This window comes from Sinohyriopsis cumingii, chromosome 16 (genome assembly GCF_028554795.1).
Source record: "Sinohyriopsis cumingii isolate HCF-2022 chromosome 16, ASM2855479v2, whole genome shotgun sequence".
Taxonomy (NCBI): Eukaryota; Metazoa; Mollusca; class Bivalvia; order Unionida; family Unionidae; genus Sinohyriopsis; species Sinohyriopsis cumingii.
In genome coordinates this window covers 18,475,357-18,489,176 of record NC_142976.1, presented here as the reverse complement: position 1 = coordinate 18,489,176, position 13,820 = coordinate 18,475,357, and positions in this window count along the sequence as shown.

Genomic DNA, 13,820 nt, shown 5'->3' with positions numbered 1-13,820 from the left:
CAGTATATCATAGTTTAATATTATGTTTCTTATTTTGAGTATTATTTGTTACATTATCAAAACTGGACTATATGGAGCCATTTTAAATGCTTGCAGCTGAGGGCAGCTCTCCTTGTTGAACTTCACAGGTACATAAAACACCTCTGTCAGCTGTCAAATATCATGAATTTGGATGTAATGTATAGATTTCTTAAGTGTTTTGGATTAAAGCTAATGGTTTCAAATGTTTTCACTTGTCAGGCAGTAAGGTTCCTAACCCTAACTGACTGACATTATTATGTAAAGATTGAGGCTTTTTCAACTTACATCTCAAATGCTGTGAAGGGAAACCTGAAATGTAAAGATATTGTTGAGCAAAATGCAAAAGTGAACTGACTATATTGCCCAATCAAATGCAAGAATTTTTTAATTTAACTCAGCACAAGGACAAGGCAGCATATTCCCTTGGCTTCTTGGTTTTACAACCAATCAGTACATTATGCACTCATAACACTTGATTGGTTTACAAGAGGTCAGTACATTATACACTCATAACAATTGATTGGTTTACAAGAGGTCAGTACATTATACACTCATAACAATTGATTGGTTTACAAGAGGTCAGTACATTATACACTCATAACAATTGATTGGTTTACAAGAGGTCAGTACATTATACACTCATAACAATTGATTGGTTTCCAAGAGGTCAATACATAATGCACTCATAACAATTGATTGGTTTACAAGAGTTCAGTACGTTATACACTCATAACAGTTGATTGGTTTACAAGAGGTCAGTACATTATGCACTCATAACACTTGATTGGTTTACAAGAGTTCAGTACATTATACACTCATAACAGTTGATTGGTTTACTAGAGGTCAGTACATTATACATTCATAACAATTGATTGGTTTATAAGAGATCAGTACATTATGCACTCATAACAATTGATTGGTTTACAAGAGTTCAGTACATTATACACTCATAACCGTTGATTGGTTTACAAGAGGTCAGTACATTATGCACTCATAACAATTGATTGGTTTACAAGAGATCAGTACATTATGCACTCATAACAATTGATTGGTTTACAAGAGGTCAGTACATTATGCACTCATAACAGTTGATTGGTTTACAAGAGGTCAGTACATTATACACTCATAACAATTGATTGGTTTACAAGAGGTCAGTACATTATACACTCATAACAATTGATTGGTTTCCAAGAGGTCAATACATAATGCACTCATAACAACTGATTGGTTTACAAGAGTTCAGTACGTTATACACTCATAACAGATGATTGGTTTACAAGAGGTCAGTACATTATGCACTCATAACACTTGATTGGTTTACAAGAGTTCAGTACATTATACACTCATAACAGTTGATTGGTTTACAAGAGGTCAGTACATATACACTCATAACAATTGATTGGTTTACAAGAGTTCAGTACATTATGCACTCATAACGATTGGTTTAGAAGAGGTCACTACATAATGCACTGATAACAGTTGATTGGTTTTCAAGAGGACAGTACATTATGCAATTATAACAATTGATTTGTTTACAAGAGTTCAGTAAATTATGCACTCATAACAATTGATTTGTTTACAAGAGTTCAGTATATTATGCACTCATAACAATTGATTTGTTTACAAGAGTTCAGTAAATTATGCACTCATAACAATTGATTGGTTTACAAGAGGTCAGTACATAATGCACTCATAACAGTTGATTGGTTTACAAGAGGTCAGTACATAATGCACTCATAACAGTTGATTGGTTTCCAAGAGGCAGTATATTATGCACTCATAACAATTGATTTGTTTACAAGAGTTCAGTACATAATGCACTCATAACAATTGATTGGTTTACAAGAGTTCAGTACATAATGCACTCATAACAATTGATTGGTTTACAAGAGTTCAGTACATAATGCACTCATAACAGTTGATTGGTTTCCAAGAGGCAGTATATTATGCACTCATAACAATTGATTTGTTTACAAGAGTTCAGTACATAATGCACTCATAACAGTTGATTGGTTTCCAAGAGGCAGTATATTATGCACTCATAACAATTGATTTGTTTACAAGAGTTCAGTAAATTATGCACTCATAACAATTGATTGGTTTACAAGAGGTCAGTACATAATGCACTCATAACAGTTGATTGGTTTACAAGAGGTCAGTACATAATGCACTCATAACAGTTGATTGGTTTCCAAGAGGCAGTATATTATGCACTCATAACAATTGATTTGTTTACAAGAGTTCAGTACATAATGCACTCATAACAATTGATTGGTTTACAAGAGTTCAGTACATAATGCACTCATAACAATTGATTGGTTTACAAGAGTTCAGTACATAATGCACTCATAACAATTGATTGGTTTACAAGAGGTCAGTACATAATGCACTCATAACAATTGATTTGTTTACAAGAGTTCAGTACATTATGCACTCATAACAATTTTTTGGTTTACAAGAGGTCAGTACATTTATGCACTCATAACAGTTGATTGGTTTACAAGTGGTCAGTACAGTATGCAGTTATAACAGTTTATTTGTTTACAAAGGTTCAGTACATTATCCACTCATAACAGTTGATTGGTTTACAAGAGATCAGTACATTATACACTCATAAGAATTGATTGGTTTACAAGATGTCATTATGTTATACACTCATAACAGTTGATTAGTTTACAAGAGGTCAGTACATTATGCACTCATAACAATTGATTGGTTTACTAGAGGTCAGTACATTATGCACTCATAACAGTTGATTTGTTTACAAAGGTTTAGTACATTATCCACTCATAACAGTTGATTGGTTTACAAGAAATCAGTACATTATGCACTGATAACAATGGATTGGTTTACATGAAGTCAGTACATTATGCACTCATAACAATTGATTGGTTTACTAGAGGTCAGTACATTATGCACTCATAACTGTTGATTGGTTTACTAGAGGTCAGTACATTATGCACTCATAACAGTTGATTTGTTTACAAAGGTTCAGTACATTATCCACTCATAACAGTTGATTGGTTTACAAGAAATCAGTACATTATGCACTGATAACAATGGATTGGTTTACATGAAGTCAGTACATTATGCACTCATAACAATTGATTGGTCTACAAGAGGTCAGTACGTTATACACTCATAACACTTGATTGGTTTACAAGAGTTCAGTACATTATACACTCATAACAAGTGATTAGTTTACAAGAGATCAGTACATTATACACTCATAAGAATTTATTGGTTTACAAGATGTCATTATGTTATACACTCATAACAGTTGATTGGTTTACAAGAGGTCACTACATTATACACTCATAACAGTTGATTGGTTTACAAGAGATCAGTACATTATGCGCTGATAACAATTGATTGGTTTACATGAAGTCAGTACATTATGCACTCATAACAATTGATTGGTCTACAAGAGGTCAGTACGTTATACACTCATAACACTTGATTGGTTTACAAGAGTTCAGTACATTATACACTCATAACAAGTGATTAGTTTACAAGAGATCAGTACATTATACACTCATAAGAATTGATTGGTTTACAAGATGTCATTATGTTATACACTCATAACAGTTGATTGGTTTACAAGAGGTCAGTACATTATACACTCATAACACTCGATTGGTTTACAAGAGGTCAGTACATTATACACTCATAACAGTTGATTGGTTTACAAGAGGTCAGTACATTATGCACTCATAACAATTTATTGGTTTACAAGAGGTCAGTACATTTTGCACTCATAAAAAATGACTGGTGCTATAAAGCTTCATATTGTCTGGATTTGCTGTGTATAAAATGTATTGTTGTATTTAATAAATCTTGTTAGTTGCACTTGTTCATTTTTTCTGGCCACAGTATGCACATATGTATAATCATAGTATACACTGAAAATGGTTTTGTCCAGTAATTCACAATAGTCCCAGAATAATATTATAGACCACTGAGCACTTTTCTATTTCTACTGCATAATCCAAACAGATGTTTTTCCTCTAATATCTAAGTACAGTATATACTAAATTGGCAGTATTATGTTACAATAAGAAGACAAATAATAAGAATGAGAAAATTGTCCAGTGCCAGCTACAGGTGAAAGGGTGAAACATGCATATTGCCATTACACCTACATTACAAATCATAAATTTCCAACATCATAAACTCCTATTAACCCATCCAATGGGAATTAACTTAATTCTTCTAAGTTACCACCTGACTGACCTATCCAACAGGAAAAGGCCCAAAACTTGTCAACATGCTTACTTATAATTTTATTGTTTCATAACTGTATTAGCAGCTATTTATAGATCCTATCCAATTTTACATTCTTAAAATAGATCCTATACACCAAATCCAGCTACAGATAATGCCTTTAGTTTACCAACATGAATAAAAATTACAGAATTATAGATATACATAACACAACTTGCAAGTGCACAAATTCTAGTGATGTTCATTAGAAATTAAAAAGGGCATTATTATTCTTAGTGTGAAAATGATTATAAAGAAATAGTTGTAAATCAGTATAGAAGAAAATTCTTTTGATAAAAAATTATCATTGGAACTTTTATTAGCTAAATCTAAATGATTTCACTATGTATTTGTTGAGTAAAATACTTACTCAATGGAGAATAGAAAGGGAAGCAACCAGTGTATACATTACTTAAGAAATTAGTTGGAAATTGGGCTACATTTCATGAATGTTGTCCATATAGCTGTCTGCCCATACAATGGCCCATCAAAAGCTACACTCACTTAAGAACAAAACTGCCAATGTAAGAAAAATAGATCTGCAAGGTAATCTGTGAGGTTGTTTTTGTTGTTGCTGTTGTTGTCATTACTGTTGCTGTTACTGTTACATCTTTATACAAGTGTTAAAACTGTATGCATTTCATTTAATTAAAAATGGATGAAATAAAGCCCCTTTTATGCTTGAAATGGACTGATTTTACAAAAATAGTATCATCTTGCAAAATACTAATGTCACAAAGTCACCAGAATAACTTTTAGTGTATCAGTAATCACTTGTGAATGTAGAGCCACATGATATGTAGTAGTCATCACATGACGTTATTAATGTTAAGATAACATTACTGAAGAAAATGTTCTATTTTATATATGAAATATGTAATATCACATTATGAAATGATAGAAGAGAAAGCTTATAATAATATAATAGCATAAAGTTTTAGGAATCAAGTTTCTGATAAGATTGATCAGAAATCCTTATCTCTATACCTGCACCTATTGCAAGAAGACAGAACATGTTACTTCTGATTGGTACAAATTAAAAAATAAGCAACATCTATTTCAAATGCCCTTATCTCTAAGAGGTGAAGGTCACAGTCATATATTGAAAGCAATACATTTGCTGCATCGAACAAACCCCAGTCTGATTTTATTATGGAAAATTATGAACCATTCATGTCGAAAGGTTCTATATCTCTCTTAGGTGATTCTGCCAATCCTATCCCTATTAAAATTTTAAGGGACACAGGAGCTTCTCAGAGTCTTTTATTATCAGGTACTTTGCCTATTTCTGAAAAGTCTAATTCTAATGAGTGTTTTATATAGGAAGTAGAGAGCGGCTTTGTTAACGTTCTTCTCCATTGTGCATATTTGTCATCTGACCTAGTCTCAGGACCCGCGACAGTGGAACACAGTATCGTTTTTACCCATTGAGGGTATTCATTTATTACTAGGCAATGACCTAGCTGGAGATAAGGTTGTGGTTAATCCACTTATAACTGACAATCCTTGTTTGGATCAGAAAGTAAATCCTATTGAAAAAAATTCCTGACTTGTGCAATTACTAGAGCTATGATATAGAAAGCTCTTGATAATGATGTTGATGAATTAATTACTCCCTTAGCAGACACACATATTCGTCAGTCGTTTCATGAGGTCATTTTTGCTCCTGGTATGGATCAATCAAAAGGTATCGATCACAGTAATCCTCTTTTAAATACTCATTCTCTTTATTCTAATCAGGGTGACAAACGACACTCACTTGTCAAACAGGAAAAATATTGAGATCTCCCTTTTGTTTCAGTTGACTAGTAGCGAAACTTAAGCCACAGAAGTGCCTGTTTGTTATTTTGTTAAACATAGGGTCCTTATGAGAAAATGGAGACCATCTGAGGTACCTGCTGGTGACGAATAGTCAATGAGCTATCACAATATTGTTCCGAAATCGCAGACAGAAAATGTTTAGTATGGTCCATAAAACTATTTTGGCTGGTCATTTAGAGATCAATAGGACTTGTCAGAAGATCTTGAATCATCTCTGTTGGCCATGTTTGTACATCCTGCAGATCTTGTCACACTTGTCAAATGGTAGGAAAACCCAACCAGAAGATACCTAAGGCCAATCTGGAGCCTATTCATACATTTGACCAACCATTTATTTGAATACCTAAGACCGTGTCAGGCAACCAATACTTGTTGACCATACGTTGTGCATCCAGAAGATTCACAGAGGCAATTCCTTTGACGAATATTAAAATTAAAACCACAGTGAAAGCTTTAATACAGTTTTTTAATACCGATTTTGGCCTGCCCAACCTGATCAAGGTTCAGATTGTATGTCTGTAATTTGTACAGCAAATTATGCATGAATTAGGCATCCAGCATCTATCATCTTGAAAGCCAATGGGTTTGAAAGGATTTAATCAAACACTGAAACTTATGATTAGGTCATATTATTTAATACTGGAAAATATTGGGACGAAGATGTTCATTTAATGTTTTTTTGCAGTAAGGGAATCAGTTCAAGAATATTTAGGATTTAGGCTCTTTTAACTAGGTTTTGGATATACTGTCGTTGGACCATTGGACTTGTTAAAAGAGAAACTTCTTTCAAATGAAGATACATAAATTAATCTTCTCGACCATATTTCTGATTTTAATATAAGTTACCAAAGGCTTGCGAAGTTGAAAGAACTAATCTGCACCCTGCTCAGTCGAAAATGAAATTGTTCGTGACAAAAATACAAAGAAATGAGTTTTAAGCATGGTAATAGAGTTTCGGCTCTCTTGCCCATACTTCAAAATCCTCTTCAGGCTAAGCACTATGAACTTTACACAGTTGTAAAGAAAATAATTCATTTACATTATATCATTAATGGGAGGCGAAAACCAACAAAACTTTGCCATATAAATAGATACAGCCAGGTTAATCATGTAATTTTGTTGTATCTGTCCCAAACAGTGCATGATTTAAGCGATGAAATACTATCGGACTGTAGTGACTTTGGTGTAATCAATTTGTAGAACTGACATCTGCAGCAACAAGAAAGAAATTAATTAAAACATCTATTTAATATGAGCACTTGTTTCAAAATGTTTCTACATGAACAAATGAAATCTACCATGACGCTAGAATTGTAGATTCCACATCTGTAAAAGGGCATCTGTACAGGATGAATTTTCTTAAACAGGAATGTAAGAAAAAAGGAATTCAGTATTTGCTGGAGAATGATTTCACAGAATCAAGTAAAAGTTACTGGAAATCACCGTGTATTATTGTACTAGATAATACTTTCCGCTTGCGCATTGACTATAAAAATGAATGATGTGACTAAAACATAGTCATTTCTAATGCCCAAAACCGATGACTGCATTGATAAAATTGGAAGTGTAAAATATGTCACCAAATTGTACCTTTAGAAAAGATTTTGGTAAATTACACTTACGGAGAGGGCAAATGCATTTCAGCATTCATGACTCGAGATTGACTTTATCAACTTAAGTGATCCCATTGGGATAAAAGGTTCTCCTTGTTCTTTTAATGTTTAATGAACATGATTATAATGGTTATATCTAGTTTAAATAATTGTGACGCTTACATCGACGATGTCATAATCTACAACGACACCTGAAAGCATCATTTGGAATTTATTTTATAGACTCAGGGATGCAGATTTGACAATTAATTTATTTCTTGGACATGTCGGTAAAATTTACTTCATGAGCTTTTTAGGTATGGCTTGATATTATAGGAAAGTTTGCTTTCATTGTTCATAATTGCAAATCCCCTGACCAGTTTGGTGAGTAAGAGAACCACGTTGTATTGGTCCGAAAAATGTCAGTAGGATAAATGACATACCTACGAGTTCACCAGTTATTTCAGCTCCAAATTTAAGTCGATCATTTAAAATGTATGTTGATACAAGTGATGTTGGAGTCGATGCAGTATTAATTCAAGAAGACAAAAATGGTGTAGATCATCCAGAGTGGTATTGTTCTACGAAAATGAACAAGCACAAGATTAATTATTCCACAATCAAAAGGTAATTGGCTTAGCAACACATGGAAGTGCATATTAGTACGCGTCTGATCCGATTATTGTAAGTAGTGATCACAACCCACTTACCTTCGTTAGCAAGATGAAAAACAAATCAGAGATAATCAATTTGGAGAGGCTGCATGAATACAATATTGACATCAGGCACATCAAGCGAAATTCCTATCTATTAGCAGATGCATAAAAATATCAGTTTTATGAATAATTTGTGTTATTCATAAGATTTCATATGTAAATTTTTATCACATGTATATTTGACTAATATATAAAAGAAAGCCTTATTGCATACGTGTTTTTTATGAGGAGAGGTGTGTGTACATTGCATTTGTATTGTTTCTTATTAAGTTTTTTATGATATACTGTGGGTTATGTAAAACTGTATGTTTTAGCTGACGTTCTCCAAAATCAGTTTTGTAACCAACATTGCTTACCTTGTTTTAACTGAATGATTACCTTTGGTTTGAGTCAAGGACATTGTGTTTACCATGTTCTTGTTATAATTTAATAACATACATTCTAATTATAATTAAGATTTTATGACCTTAACATTTGGAACCTTTTAGAACTAAATTTTCTAATAGGTAATGGGTTGTTATTTCGGAAAATGATAGTTGTGACCGAGTTTAAGTAGAGGCGAATACAATCTTGTTTATTGGAAAAACTGTTTATTCGTTCTGTAATATATGAACAGAATCATTGTTCTATCGTTGTAATCAATATATCGTTTAGGCTGGAGTTGACTTATTCAAGTTATTTATTCATTGGAATACATTTGGCTCATCTAAAATAATATTCTTGGAAATAGAAAATTGGATTTATAATAAAATTCAAATAAGGATATATTCTTGATATCATTAATGTGATTCAACGAGGGACTGTTGTCACATCATTACTTTTCAAGCCATCACAGGCGCATCAACCCTTTCAGCGTTGGATTTATTTTGGAATACCAATGAAGTTTCTTCAGAACTTTATTCTTTAGGACTTGTGTTAGTAATTCTAAGTTTATTTGGGATTTATTTCGCAGTACCTTAAGTTTTGTTCTTACATTTTCATTTTGTATTCAAGGAACACCCAATCATCAATTATATTTTGACTTGTACGGTTGTGCATCGCCATTTGAAGCTGTTGATTGTTTAACCCGGCTGACAAAGATGTTTGTCGCTGTTTTATATGACTCTGATTTTGCAAACTCTGCTGGACGTGTCAGTATATGGACATTTTGTTATGAAAGCGTTGTGTGCACTTGAGTGTTCACAAACACCACACCCGCTTCTATAGTTAACTTGTCGCTTAGAATGTACATGGTCTATAAAATGTATGTTAAAATTTACGGACGCTACTAAGCCAGAGAATCTGACTGAAATCAGTGCAAACGGGGCACTAGGAGACTCTGGTATGTCGATTGCGTTTATCAAAGACTGATGCTCATACGAGGATGAACTGAACTGAACTGAACTGAACTACCACGCGAAGTAACTTACACCATACTAAAGACTTCTAAGTAACGAAATAGAGAAAAAACCTGAAAATATGATAAAAATGGCCGAATTGTTATTACTAAAGAGAATAATTTTGATAAACCTACATAGCATTTCTTAAACCTTCGCGAGTCTGTATCGTATTCATTTATTGTATCCGGTTATTATAATGGGTTGGGTCACCAACATTTTTTAGAAGTAATCAGCCTGGTCCACTAATAATAATACGTAACAATTCCGATATAATTACAGACTCTATCACATATAGGGCATCATAATCATTAGTTGCCTATGATGAAATTATGTTTGATACATTCCACATCGCTCCTTTGGCAGTGGACACGTCCATTGGATCTGTCCGGGATGGAATTAGACGTTAGCTTAGCTTAACGGCCACGTGTTCTAGATAAGTGCGTGCCACAATACTTTTGTGGACTTCAGCTGTGGTCATCCAGCCTTGAGAGTGGTGGAATCCACTAGGCTGTATCTTGCCCTTGCTACACGACATGAATACAACGATTAATCTTTCCATACTGGATTGGTCGCAGCCAGGAATGATCGCACCTCCCGCTTAGCACAAGGACAAGGTGACAAGTATGCTACTGGTGCCCTCAATACCAAGATCTAGGGAGAGACACCATCGTCATCCATACATAGAACGTCAGAATGCTTAGGGCTATAGGAAAATTGAAAGAACTCACACGAGTTGGAGAGGTAAGACTGGAACATTCAAGGTCCCTGAGGATTGTACTGGGAAAAATTGCGGCAATATCAAGAGATGAAGGGCATAATCTATACTTTAGTGGAAGTGGGGACAAATACAATCATGGCGATGATTTCTTGTTTACAAGGACATCATGAACAGAATTATGGGTTGCCGTCCAGTTTGCGATGATTTCTTGTTTACAAGGACATCATGAACAGAATTATGGGTTGCCGTCCAGTTTTCAGCAGGCTTATTATCATCCGCCTGAGGGCGATTCCTTCATCATCAAAATCATACAGGTCTATGCACTCACATCAGATTACGATGACAACGAACTGGAGAATTTCTTTGATCAACTACAAGATGTCATAGACAACTCACCCAAGGAGGATATTCTATTTGTACAAGGATACTGGAATGTAAAGGTAGGTGTTGACTTACAGACTAGCTGACAAAGCATTTTCGGACCGTTTCGCAACGCTGTAACAAACGAAAGAGGACTCAAGCTCTTGTAGATTCCGCCTACATTGACCTTATGCAACAAATACATCCAGCCCCAGAAAGCATCTAGAGGATGGACCTGGCACAGTCCAGATGGAAATCAAGAGATCCTCAAGCGATAAACGGGATACTGCTTCGAATTGTACAATCATATGAACCAAGAGGATCCAACAATACTAAACTTATATCAGTCAGAAGAAATCGATGGTATTCCAATTCTTTGCGAAAAATGTAGAGACTGCAGTTAGATTACTGAAGAACGAAACGCCAGTTTCAGTTGACAACGTATCAGGAGAGTTCATGCAAACATGAATAGCAAAGATCGTCAATCTTAACATCAACCAGCAACAAAATATCGTAGATAGGTGAATGGCCCACCACATGGACTGAATCTTTTGTCATTGTGGCTCCAAAGAAATGAAAACTTACAGCTATGCCAAAACCACAGAACCAACAGGTTGATCAGCCTACCAAGCAAAGTCATGCCGAAGATAATTATCAAGGTTCTAAAGCCTCAAGCAGAGAAAATTATTCCTGAAGGGCAGGCAGGCTTACGAGCAGGAGGGAGCACCTCAGATTTCTTTGTGAGAAATGTCATCAGCATCATCAAAATCTAGACCACGTCTTTATATACCTCAAGGAGCCCTTTGGTATGGTATGGCATGCAGCCTTATGGGCAACTATGAGGAAGTAAGACATCATCTCAGACTTGGTGCAGGTTATATAGCACCTCTGTGACAAATATAGCAGTGTTGTCCTCATCAATGCCAGCATTGTAGACTGGTTCCAAACAACATTTGAAGTCAGACAGGGATATCTAGTATCACCCATAGTCTGCAACAATTTCTGGAAAGTGTCATGGAGGATGTCTTGCACGACCACGTGGGCACTAAAGGAGTCGGAGGAAGAATTATCACCAACCTTCGCTTCACAGATATTATTGATGGCTTGATAGGAGATGAACTAGAATTGGCTGACTTGGTTGCGAGCCTCGACACACCCTCCACAACAAACGGTATGGAGCTTAGCACGAAGAAGACAAAACGGATGACAAATAATACCAATGACATCAGTGCAGATATAAATAAGCTTCAAATGCTTGGGATCAGTTAAAACAGATGAGGGTTCTAACCAGAACTATTTTCTATGACTGTCCAGACAACAGCGGCCTTAATAAGGTTGAAACCATTATGGAATGGCTGCAAAATTGCTCTTGGTTCTAACATAAAGTCAGAGAGCTCTATTGTCATATATAGTTTTATGTATGATAGTGAAACATGGACGCTCACGGCAGATCTGCAAAGCAGGATTCAAACCTTCAAAATGAGATGCAACCCTAAGATCCAACAAGCCATCGGACTCTACTAAGACCACCTAACCACTGTCATAGAACACAACTGAAGTGGTATGGTCATGTCTCGCGATCATCTGGATTGTCAAAAACAATCGTGCAAGGTACAGAGAGAGAGGGTGCAGAAGAAGAACAGACAGAAAATGAGTGGGAAGACAACAATACATAGTAAACAGTGGGTTATATGATTGATGATGATGATGATGATGATGATGATGACATACATCCATTCGGTACTACATCGCTTTTTGCGCTCGTGTTCATGATTTATTATTACATATAAGTGATGGATTTTGACCTCGGTGATGAGGATGTGGAATTTACCGACGGGGTGTAGGACAGGTCCAAAGCCGATGGAAACATTGATGGTGACTGTGTTCCACTTATCGACGAATATCTGCATTAGCGTGGTGTTAACAAATCCTCGTATACACTAAAGTATAATATTGTTAAGAGCTAAATAGAAATCGACAGTTGGGATCACCTTGATGTACCAATACCAACTCGATGCTATACTGGAGCGATCGCATTAACATATAAACGCTCTCGGTCGTTGACTGCAAAGCCAAACATGAAAACACTAAGAGATTGTATCTACAGCAATAAAATGAAGTTCGCCAATAAATCTACCCCGGTTGAATTCCAAGTTAATTATACTGAGTCAACATTGACACAGTTTAGAAGAGGAAAATCTCAACTGACATAATTCAACCAGAACGCTCTTGTCTGTGTAACAAATATTGGGCGAAAATGAGAACATGGATGCAATCAATGTGGTTTGATATGAACTAGCACACACCCCCCAATACACAATAATCAAGAGAACCCCGTTGCTTATGAAATACAACGCATGTTAGTGGTTGTCGATACAATCTGTAAAATCGCCTTGGCAACCACAGTTAACGTTGGTGTAGCGGGAATCGCGACACATGCACACCAATCTGAGTTGTTCTTGGAGTCAGAACACTCTGAGTAGAATCACATCTACACAGTCCTACTTGGAGTTCTGATGGGCGACAATAAGAGGTCATGTTTTGTTGGCCTTGTAGTTCACCAATCGAATCACTTCATAATTGTTTACAGTGACAGACGTCATTCGGAACATTTCGTTACTAGGGACAACTCTCCATAACACGTATATTGTAATGCATCGTCTGATAAGCTAAAGAAATACTTTGACAGAATTCCAAAGGTCATCAAAACGTGAACTTTCGTCGGTGTCTGTTAGTTATCAATGTATGGCTTTGGATATATGATCTTAATCATATTAGGTACATAATAGCATTTAAATAGGTCAGCTGAACAGTGAGGCGCTGTAGGGTGAAAATGTGGCATACTGTTATCTTTGGGAAGCTCATATCAGTTTTTTGTGTTCTCATTTACTTGATGTCTTGAATTTATTATGTAATTGCCTTTATTTTTCCTATAATGTAATAAAGGGTC